This window comes from Drosophila bipectinata, unplaced genomic scaffold (assembly GCF_030179905.1).
Source record: "Drosophila bipectinata strain 14024-0381.07 unplaced genomic scaffold, DbipHiC1v2 scaffold_142, whole genome shotgun sequence".
In the NCBI taxonomy this organism is placed as follows: Eukaryota; Metazoa; Arthropoda; class Insecta; order Diptera; family Drosophilidae; genus Drosophila; species Drosophila bipectinata.
In genome coordinates, this window is record NW_027222780.1 from 1 (window position 1) to 12,500 (window position 12,500).

The 12,500-nt window shown below is 37.1% G+C and overlaps 1 pseudogene; it reads right to left on the reverse strand.

Moving 5' to 3' along the window:
- Positions 1-5,839: 5,839 nt before the first annotated feature.
- The window catches only part of LOC138926991 (large subunit ribosomal RNA), a 7,495-nt pseudogene continuing 834 nt past the window's right edge, over positions 5,840-12,500 (reverse strand).

Genomic DNA, 12,500 nt, shown 5'->3' on the forward strand with positions numbered 1-12,500 from the left:
AAGTATACTTTCCCACACATATTTGGATATCCATACGATTGCAATATCCATATGAAAATATTTTTAATATTTTTAATATTATTTTTTATATTTCCATATTTAATATATATAATTAAATTATTATATTAATAAATATTATATGGTAGGCTATCACCATCACCTACCATATATTTCATATACATATAAATATTTTCATATCCATATATATTTTTTTATATTCATATATTTTCATATATGTTATATGCATATGTATTCATAACCATATGCTCATATATTAATACTGGCGGTCTTCTGTTTAATATAATATTATTTTAATATTATATTGGTAGGCCGAACACCACCTACCCTATATACCTTTTTGAACACGGTTTCGTCAATCCGGTCATTTATTGTATGGGAAGTATGACTTTCCCACACATATTTGGATATCCATACGATTGCATATCCATATGAAAATATTTTTAATATTTTTAATATATTTTTAATATTTCCATATTTAATATAATATAATTAAATTATATATTATATATTATATGGTAGGCTATCCTCATCACCTACCATATATTTCATATACATATAAATATTTTCATATCCATATATATTTTTTTATATTCATATATTTTCATATATGTTATATGCATATGTTTTGATAACGATAAGCTCATATTTATACTGGCGGTCTTCTGTTTAATATAATATTATTTTAATATTATATTGGCAGGCTGAACACCACCTACCCTATATACCTTTTTGAACACGGTTTCGTCAATCCGGTCATTTATTGTATGGGAAGTATGACTTTCCCACACATATTTGGATATCCATACGATTGCATATCCATATGAAAATATTTTTAATATTTTTAATATATTTTTAATATTTCCATATTTAATATAATATAATTAAATTATTATATTATATATTATATGGTAGGCTAACATCATCACCTACCATATATTCCATATACATATAAATATTTTCATATTCATATATATTTTTTTTTATATATTCATATATTTTCATATATGTTATATGCATATGTATTCATAACCATATGCTTATATATTAATACTGGCGATCTTCTGTTTAATATAATATTATTTTAATATTATATTGGCAGGCTGAACACCACCTACCCTATATACCTTTTTGAACACGGTTTCGTCAATCCGGTCATTTATTGTATGGGAAGTATGACTTTCCCACACATATTTGGATATCCATACGATTGCATATCCATATGAAAATATTTTTAATATTTTTAATATATTTTTAATATTTCCATATTTAATATAATATAATTAAATTATTATATTATATATTATATGGTAGGCTAACATCATCACCTACCATATATTCCATATACATATAAATATTTTCATATTCATATATATTTTTTTTTATATATTCATATATTTTCATATATGTTATATGCATATGTATTCATAACCATATGCTTATATATTAATACTGGCGATCTTCTGTTTAATATAATATTATTTTAATATTATATTGGCAGGCTGAACACCACCTACCCTATATACCTTTTTGAACACGGTTTCGTCAATCCGGTCATTTATTGTATGGGAAGTATGACTTTCCCACACATATTTGGATATCCATACGATTGCATATCCATATGAAAATATTTTTAATATTTTTAATATATTTTTAATATTTCCATATTTAATATAATATAATTAAATTATTATATTATATATTATATGGTAGGCTATCACCATCACCTACCATATATTTCATATACATATAAATATTTTCATATCCATATATATTTTTTTATATTCATATATTTTCATATATGTTATATGCATATGTATTCATAACCATATGCTTATATATTAATACTGGCGGTCTTCTGTTTAATATAATATTATTTTAATATTATATTGGTAGGCCGAACACCACCTACCCTATATACCTTTTTGAACACGGTTTCGTCAATCCGGTCATTTATTGTATGGGAAGTATGACTTTCCCACACATATTTGGATATCCATACGATTGCATATCCATATGAAAATATTTTTAATATTTTTAATATATTTTTAATATTTCCATATTTAATATAATATAATTAAATTATTATATTATATATTATATGGTAGGCTATCACCATCACCTACCATATATTTCATATACATATAAATATTTTCATATCCATATATATTTTTTTATATTCATATATTTTCATATATGTTATATGCATATGTATTCATAACCATATGCTCATATATTAATACTGGCGGTCTTCTGTTTAATATAATATTATTTTAATATTATATTGGTAGGCCGAACACCACCTACCCTATATACCTTTTTGAACACGGTTTCGTCAATCCGGTCATTTATTGTATGGGAAGTATGACTTTCCCACACATATTTGGATATCCATACGATTGCATATCCATATGAAAATATTTTTAATATTTTTAATATATTTTTAATATTTCCATATTTAATATAATATAATTAAATTATTATATTATATATTATATGGTAGGCTATCCTCATCACCTACCATATATTTCATATACATATAAATATTTTCATATCCATATATATTTTTTTATATTCATATATTTTCATATATGTTATATGCATATGTATTCATAACCATATGCTCATATATTAATACTGGCGGTCTTCTGTTTAATATAATATTATTTTAATATTATATTGGCAGGCTGAACACCACCTACCCTATATACCTTTTTGAACACGGTTTCGTCAATCCGGTCATTTATTGTATGGGAAGTATGACTTTCCCACACATATTTGGATATCCATACGATTGCATATCCATATGAAAATATTTTTAATATTTTTAATATATTTTTAATATTTCCATATTTAATATAATATAATTAAATTATTATATTATATATTATATGGTAGGCTAACATCATCACCTACCATATATTCCATATACATATAAATATTTTCATATTCATATATATTTTTTTTTATATATTCATATATTTTCATATATGTTATATGCATATGTATTCATAACCATATGCTTATATATTAATACTGGCGATCTTCTGTTTAATATAATATTATTTTAATATTATATTGGTAGGCCGAACACCACCTACCCTATATACCTTTTTGAACACGGTTTCGTCAATCCGGTCATTTATCGTATAGGAAGTACGACTTTCCCACACATATTTGGATATCCATACGATTGCATATCCATATGAAAATATTTTTAATATTTTTAATATTCGTGAGTTTTTAAATAGGGACAGAAGGAATCTCTTGAATTGAATCATGCGCGTCACTAATAAGATGACGAGGCATTTGGCTACCTATGCGAAAGTAATTCAACTCCCGCCGTCTTAAGGTTTAAGACTTATAACAATATATGTTTAATATTTTTAATATCCGTGAGGTTTTAAATAGGGACAGAAGGAATCTCTTGAATTGAATCATGCGCGTCACTAATAAGATGACGAGGCATTTGGCTACCTATGCGAAAGTAATTCAACTCCCGCCGTCTTAAGGTTTAAGACTTATAACAATATATGTTTAATATTTTTAATATCCGTGAGGTTTTAAATAGGGACAGAAGGAATCTCTTGAATTGAATCATGCGCGTCACTAATAAGATGACGAGGCATTTGGCTACCTATGCGAAAGTAATTCAACTCCCGCCGTCTTAAGGTTTAAGACTTATAACAATATATGTTTAATATTTTTAATATCCGTGAGGTTTTAAATAGGGACAGAAGGAATCTCTTGAATTGAATCATGCGCGTCACTAATAAGATGACGAGGCATTTGGCTACCTATGCGAAAGTAATTCAACTCCCGCCGTCTTAAGGTTTAAGACTTATAACAATATATGTTTAATATTTTTAATATCCGTGAGGTTTTAAATAGGGACAGAAGGAATCTCTTGAATTGAATCATGCGCGTCACTAATAAGATGACAAGGCATTTGGCTACCTATGCGAAAGTAATTCAACTCCCGCCGTCTTAAGGTTTAAGACTTATAACAATATATGTTTAATATTTTTAATATCCGTGAGGTTTTAAATAGGGACAGAAGGAATCTCTTGAATTGAATCATGCGCGTCACTAATAAGATGACGAGGCATTTGGCTACCTATGCGAAAGTAATTCAACTCCCGCCGTCTTAAGGTTTAAGACTTATAACAATATATGTTTAATATTTTTAATATCCGTGAGGTTTTAAATAGGGACAGAAGGAATCTCTTGAATTGAATCATGCGCGTCACTAATAAGATGACGAGGCATTTGGCTACCTATGCGAAAGTAATTCAACTCCCGCCGTCTTAAGGTTTAAGACTTATAACAATATATGTTTAATATTTTTAATATCCGTGAGGTTTTAAATAGGGACAGAAGGAATCTCTTGAATTGAATCATGCGCGTCACTAATAAGATGACAAGGCATTTGGCTACCTATGCGAAAGTAATTCAACTCCCGCCGTCTTAAAGTTTAAGACTTATAACAATATAAATGAAAAATATTATTTTCATTTTTCACGTCACTAATAAGATGACGAGGCATTTGGCTACCTAAACGAAAGTAATTCATCTTCCGCCGTTATAAGGTTTAAGACTTATAACAATATAAATGAAAAATATTATTTTCATTTTTCACGTCACTAATAAGATGACGAGGCATTTGGCTACCTATGCGAAAGTAATTCAACTCCCGCCGTCTTAAAGTTTAAGACTTATAACAATATAAATGAAAAATATTATTTTCATTTTTCACGTCACTATTAAGATGACGAGGCATTTGGCTACCTAAACGAAAGTAATTCATCTTCCGCCGTTATAAGGTTTAAGACTTATAACAATATAAATGAAAAATATTATTTTCATTTTTCACGTCACTAATAAGATGACGAGGCATTTGGCTACCTATGCGAAAGTAATTCAACTCCCGCCGTCTTAAAGTTTAAGACTTATAACAATATAAATGAAAAATATTATTTTCATTTTTCACGTCACTAATAAGATGACGAGGCATTTGGCTACCTATGCGAAAGTAATTCAACTCCCGCCGTCTTAAGGTTTAAGACTTATAACAATATATGTTTAATATTTTTAATATCCGTGAGGTTTTAAATAGGGACAGAAGGAATCTCTTGAATTGAATCATGCGCGTCACTAATAAGATGACGAGGCATTTGGCTACCTATGCGAAAGTAATTCAACTCCCGCCGTCTTAAGGTTTAAGACTTATAACAATATATGTTTAATATTTTTAATATCCGTGAGGTTTTAAATAGGGACAGAAGGAATCTCTTGAATTGAATCATGCGCGTCACTAATAAGATGACGAGGCATTTGGCTACCTATGCGAAAGTAATTCAACTCCCGCCGTCTTAAAGTTTAAGACTTATAACAATATAAATGAAAAATATTATTTTCATTTTTCACGTCACTAATAAGATGACGAGGCATTTGGCTACCTAAAAGAAAGTAATTCATCTTCCGCCGTTATAAGGTTTAAGACTTATAACAATATAAATGAAAAATATTATTTTCATTTTTCACGTCACTAATAAGATGACGAGGCATTTGGCTACCTAAACGAAAGTAATTCAACTCCCGCCGTCTTAAGGTTTAAGACTTATAACAATATAAATGAAAAATATTATTTTCATTTTTCACGTCACTAATAAGATGACGAAACAGTTAGTAGGCCACAATTAGTAGGGAAACGTGGACAACCCGTGATAAATCCTTATATGCTTTCTTAGATATAGCATATAAAGATTTTTTATACTAAATATACATATTTACACATGCATATTTACATTTTTTTTATATTTCGAATCATCAAGCAAAGGATAAGCTTCAGTGGATCGCAGTATGGCAGCTGCTCAACCACTTACAACACCTTGCCCGTTACAAAAGTCGTTTACAATTGATTCTAGGCTTTGTCATTGTATTAAATAATGTTTTCATATGTAACTAGCATGGCATCAGGTGATCAAAGATCCTCCCAATTTACTATGTTACAAATTACATTGGCATCACATCCATTGTCGTTTAAAATATAAATAATAAACTTTAAATGGTTTAGAAGCCATACAATGCAAATTGCCCCTTATTTATCATTGCAGTCCAGCACGGATACGACCTTAGAGGCGTTCAGGCATAATCCAACGGACGTAGCGTCATACCACTGTTCGCTCGAACAAGTATTGTGCCATTGGTCCGTACCTGCGGTTCCTCTCGTACTACGCAGGAATGCTGTCGCAACAACGTTTTGTCATTAGTAGGGTAAAACTAACCTGTCTCACGACGGTCTAAACCCAGCTCACGTTCCCTTGCATGGGTGAACAATCCAACGCTTGGTGAATTTTGCTTCACAATGATAGGAAGAGCCGACATCGAAGGATCAAAAAGCGACGTCGCTATGAACGCTTGGCCGCCACAAGCCAGTTATCCCTATGGTAACTTTTCTGACACCTCTTGTTAAAAACTCTTTAAACCAAAAGGATCGATAGGCCGAGCTTTTGCTGTCCCTGTGTGTACTGAACACCGAGATCAAGTCAGCATTTGCCCTTTTGCTCTATGTGTGGTTTCTGTCCGCACTGAGCTGGCCTTGGGACACCTCCGTTATTATTTGAGAGATGTACCGCCCCAGTCAAACTCCCTACCTGGCAATGTCCTTGAATTGGATCATACCTGAGTAATTGGAGTTATACCAAATTTTCAAATCGATAATACATGAATGCATCTCTCATTAAAGAATTTGTTTGCGATTATATAACAAACTCGTGATACTTTGATCAAGAAGCTTGCATCAAAACCCAATACCATAAGATATAATAAATATATCCGTATAATGGCTAGGAAATGATACACGTTCCATTTAATCAAGTAAGTAAGGAAACAATAAGAGTAGTGGTATTTCATTGTCGATACCAAACCGAAGTCTAATATCTCCCACTTATTCTACACCTCTTATGTCTCCTTACACTGCCAGATTAGAGTCAAGCTCAAAAGGGTCTTCTTTCCCCGCTAATTATTCCAAGCCCGTTCCCTTGGCTGTGGTTTCGCTAGATAGTAGATAGGGACAGAAGGAATCTCGTTAATCCATTCATGCGCGTCACTAATTAGATGACGAGGCATTTGGCTATTTTTTTTTTTTTTTTTTTTGTTCGCTAAGGATCGTAAAAATCTTCAAAAGATACACACTCAGGTTATGATGTTATTTAGCCAATAAGAGTGTGCATGCACGATTCATCTTGTGGGTTCATACGACCCAGAAGACGCCTACGTACTAAAAAACCGCCTCGTTTTTAAGCGAATTTTATGCCGTTTTTAGATGTTATGCTACGGCAGCAAGCTTTTAATATGAACGTGATGCATGACTAAGTCCAATCACGCGTGTATCCCGACAGATACATAAATTGTCGCCAACTCCAGAGACCACCACTGATTACCCGGACACTAATGATATGACTATCACTAGTGCTGAGGAGGTCTGAAGCAATCAGCCGTTTTACCGACTGACCGCTCCAAATTCCTCTCCAGTTCACAGTGGCGGAATGGAACTCAACAACATGTTGCGAGCCGAAAAGTCTCCGCAAATTCGTCCGTATGTCCGGTGTCTCGTACTTCTCGACTTTGCGCTGATGCGCTTGGTCGAGAGAATGTCCGTCAGTCACTACCTGCGCGTCAATCACATAAATGTGATTTTGTCGGATAGCTACCAGGTCGGGTTTATTCAATCCGGTCTCGCCCTGCAGACTTGGTTCAACATGAACGACGCAGCCTTTCCTCTCAAGTCCCCGCTTGATTAGATTTACTACGCCGTCGTGCCTAGCTACCCTCCTCCCATGAGTACGATAGCATTGCTGCAAGATGTGGTTTGTTGTTTCGGGAGCATCACATCCTGCACGGCACCGTCTTCCCAATTCGTGCCTTCCCCTCGTGGTACGAGACCTTGAGGGTAGGGCATTTATCCGCAGTTTGATTCCTTCTGTATATTCCCTTCCTGTTAGCAAACGCGTGGGTTGGACAACCCATCCGTGCTGCGGAGCAAAACGCTCTGCTTCACGGAGCCCGCCACCATCAACAGACATGTGCAACCTATTTGCCAAGTACGAATCTACCTGTAGACGGGTTAACAACTCTTGACTTCCAGCCTGAAGCCTATCCCGGGCCCTCCGCATTTCGTCTTCCACGAAAGAGCTGGCTACCTCGGATTGCTCGAGGTGAGGCCATTTTATACTGCTCAATCGCTTCAAACGAAGCATCGGTGCTATCCATCTCAACGATGGTAACCCGAGACCCCCACTTTTGTGGGGGCATGGAAAAAAGAAGTTGGTACGTCTACCGGAAGCCTCAACCACTTCCGTGCGGTATATCGAACCAATGTGTCAAATTTCTTCAGAACGCCTATCGTCACACTCCCAAGGGTCAGCTTGTGATAGAGTTGTGGGATAAGGACAGTCCGAAGGGCAAATAACTTCTGCTGTGGCTTCAGGGGGGCCCGAGTCAATCTCAACAGCTTCGGTTGCAACTCCTCAGCTGGATTGTACCGGACCCGCCCATCCGCAGTGAATTTAATCCCTAAATACTTCCACTCGTCAGTGCGCTTCAGTGAAGGAACCTCGCGCTCACCAATCAAAAAGCTCCGCCGTTCCACGACAGTACACTTTTGCTTGGCTTGCCCCTTTATGCTGACAGTGAAACACTTGTCAGTGTTAAGGGTGAGGCCCACAGAGGAGAGAAAGCCAACTGTGGTGTCCAACAATTTCTGAAGGCCCATCGGAGTTTCCGCAAAAAGGACTATATCATCTGCGAACGCAGCCGCATTTGTCATAGCGTTTCCGACTTTGGCACCAATCTCACTGGGTAAGGACCTAAGTAACCGGTCAATGACCAGATTAAATAGTATGGGAGACAAAGGGTCACCCTGCTTGACGCCTCTTGCAGGAATGAACTCCCTTGAAACCCACCCGTTCCCAGTTAGCATTGTGCCGCCGCCCTCGTACGAATTCCGTATGTAGTTGATTAGTCCTTGTGGGGCACCATACGAAGCCAATGTGTTGTAGACCGCTTTGTGAGCTACCGCATCAAAGGCTTTACTAACATCGAGGGTCCCGATGTAGCACGATTTAAATCGCTTATGATGTTCCCTTAGAACTAAATCAACAATCGTCGTATTGTCAGCACACCCATCGGTCGGTAGGAACCCTCGCTGACGCGAATCCCAGTTGACTGCACTAATCAACCGGGCTGCCAAAATGGCATTTAGTTGCCTAACCAAAACCGAGGGGACTGAAATAGGACGATAGTCTTGCGGACGACTTGCCGTCGCCATCTTCGGGATGAAGATGGTTCTGGCCAGACGGATGGAGTACGGAAGTCTCCCACACCAGAGAATTAAGTTCATTATGCGTAGCATAATGCCATCGGGGATACTCCTGGCAGTTCTTGGAGTAATCCCGTCCGGGCCTGGAGAACCTGATAATTTGACCTTATGGGCCCTAAGATCGCGCTGGTTCACAGCGGACCATACTCTCTCCAACGAATGTTCCATGTGGAACGAGGCGTGTTCGATGGAGCTTGAGCTAGGCGTGGTCATTATCTGTCTCCAATATGGCTCCATAATTTCCTGGGGTGGCTGCACCGACTCGTCAGCGCCCTCCAGCAGGGACTTTATGCATCTTCCCGGATGTTTATCCCAGTTACGCTGAACCCTAGCGTACTGCTGCCTTCTACGCTGTCTCATATTTCGAGGCTCCGTTCGGGGCCTCGTCAGAATGTGCGGTTCATTCCGTGGCGGAAAAATTTCCATGAGATAGCAAGATAAACTTTGGAGAGTGGTTTCCTGTCCCGAGACCTGCGCATTATCTACGATAGTTTGCAGGACCTCGGCTCTCCACCGGGAATCGCATACTACTGGGGCAAAGCCCTGTAGTACCCTGAGGATTTCGCTGTTCGTCTGTTCGTGTGGTCTGATTGGTCCCGAAGATGATGTTGATACTCGTCGGTTTTGCTCGCTATTACTAGGGCGGCGCTGTGAGGTATTCGACTCTAATGCTTCTGGGGTGGGAACAGATTGCCCTCTTATCTGTTCCAGTTTTGCCTTATATTCACCCCTCTTCCGATATGAAGAAATTGCATCGGAACTGCGGTGTGTAAAAATTTCCGCTAGCTTTTTATTTAGATGTCGAATACCACTTGCTGCAAGCTCGACCTCCTTTCTCGCCATCATCAACGTTTCTTCCTCTGACCACCTCGCTTTTTTATCAACACGAAGACGTTGTGTATCAAGTTCGTCTTTGTGTCGATGTGACATGTGGACGCCCAAACCCCTCTTGGAGTTGAACGACATTCCACATATCGTGCAGGGCACCCGACCTGAAAGGTTAACCGCTGCACCACGTTCATACTGGTTGCTAGCATCCAGACTAGTAGCCGTGGACTCTCCTCTTCCTAATATATCATCAATTATCCGAGGCTCGTTGTTAGTTTCTGCACCAATATGTTTATAAGGGGTCCAAGGGGCTGGTAACCCCAGGGACCCCTCCGCCGCTCAAATCAGCTACCAGCAAAAGCTAGTACCCAGAGAATACCACGAGGAGGTTTTGAGTCGACTTGACTTGATCGTATGATTTACGAGTTACGGAATTGCACCCACTCTACGCGATCAAATCCAATTCTCCACTACCTTAAGAGAGTCATAGTTACTCCCGCCGTTGACCCGCGCTTACTTGAATTTCTTCACTTTGACATTCAGAGCACTGGGCAGAAATCACATTGTGTCAACACCCGCTAGGGCCATCACAATGCTTTGTTTTAATTAGACAGTCGGATTCCCCAAGTCCGTGCCAGTTCTGAATTGATTGTTAATTGATAATCGTTATAATTAATAAGAACTAATTGGTTTGACCCAACTAGTATTCTTAAAAATTTTAGCAAGAAAGTTCCACAATTGGATACGTAACTAAACTATCCGGGGAACAAGTTACAACCATAAATGATTATAACTCTATTTACCCAGAACGAGCACATAAACCATATTATTGTTTCCCAATCAAGCCCGACTATCTCAATCTTCAGAGCCAATCCTTATCCCGAAGTTACGGATCTAATTTGCCGACTTCCCTTACCTACATTATTCTATCGACTAGAGACTCTTCACCTTGGAGACCAGCTGCGGATATTGGTACGGCCTGTTGAGAAGTTTGCGTATCCCCACCATAAATTTTCAAGGTCCGAGGAGAAAATATCGACACAACAGTATATGTCATGCTCTTCTAGCCCATCTACCATATCTCTCTGCGAAAGACTTCCATGGTAGTACGACTATAAAACAGAAAAGAAAACTCTTCCGATATCTCTCGACGGCTTCTTTATGGTCGTTCCTGTTGCCAGGATGAGCACGAGGCCCATATTTAATAACAAACGGATACTCAACAGGTTACGGAATTGGAACCGTATTCCCTTTCGTTCAAAATTATTCAAGTATATAATTTTCACAATAATTGTAATATTTATTTTTACTTGAAAATTTTCGGCTTTCGCCTTGAACTTAGGACCGACTAACTCGTGATCAACCACTGTTCACACGAAACCCTTCTCCACTTCAGTCCTCCAAGGTCTCATTCGATTATTTGCTACTACCACCAAGATCTGTACCAATAGCAGCTCCATGCAGGCTTACGCCAAACACTTCTACGCATACCATTGTACCTTCCTACTCACTAAAGTTTCAAAATTTATATTACAAGTAATATAAATCATCTACTTTAGCGGTAATGTATAGGTATACAACTTAAGCGCCATCCATTTTAAGGGCTAGTTGCTTCGGCAGGTGAGTTGTTACACACTCCTTAGCGGATTTCGACTTCCATGATCACCGTCCTGCTGTTTTAAGCAACCAACGCCTTTCATGGTTTCTGCATGAGTTGTTAATTTGGGCACCGTAACATTACGTTTGGTTCATCCCACAGCGCCAGTTCTGCTTACCAAAAGTGGCCCACTGGGCACATTATATCATAACCTTAAACTTCATATCAAGAAAGTTAAGGTTCTTACCCATTTAAAGTTTGAGAATAGGTTAAGATCGTTTCGACCCTAAGGCCTCTAATCATTCGCTTTACCAGATAAGATTATTTTATATAACATTAAAATGCACCAGCTATCCTGAGGGAAACTTCGGAAGGAACCAGCTACTAGATGGTTCGATTGGTCTTTCGCCCCTATACTCAATTCTGACAATCGATTTGCACGTCAGAACTGTTTCGGTCTTCCATCAGGGTTTCCCCTGACTTCAACCTGATCAAGTATAGTTCACCATCTTTCGGGTCACAGCATATCTGCTCAAGGTACGTTCCAGTTAGAGGCATAAATAATATAAATATTATTATACATAACTATATAGAACGCCCCGGGATTGTGTTAATTAACTATAAAATAGTTAAAAAACTAATCCCATTAATAGTCAAGTTAATTACGCTATTAGG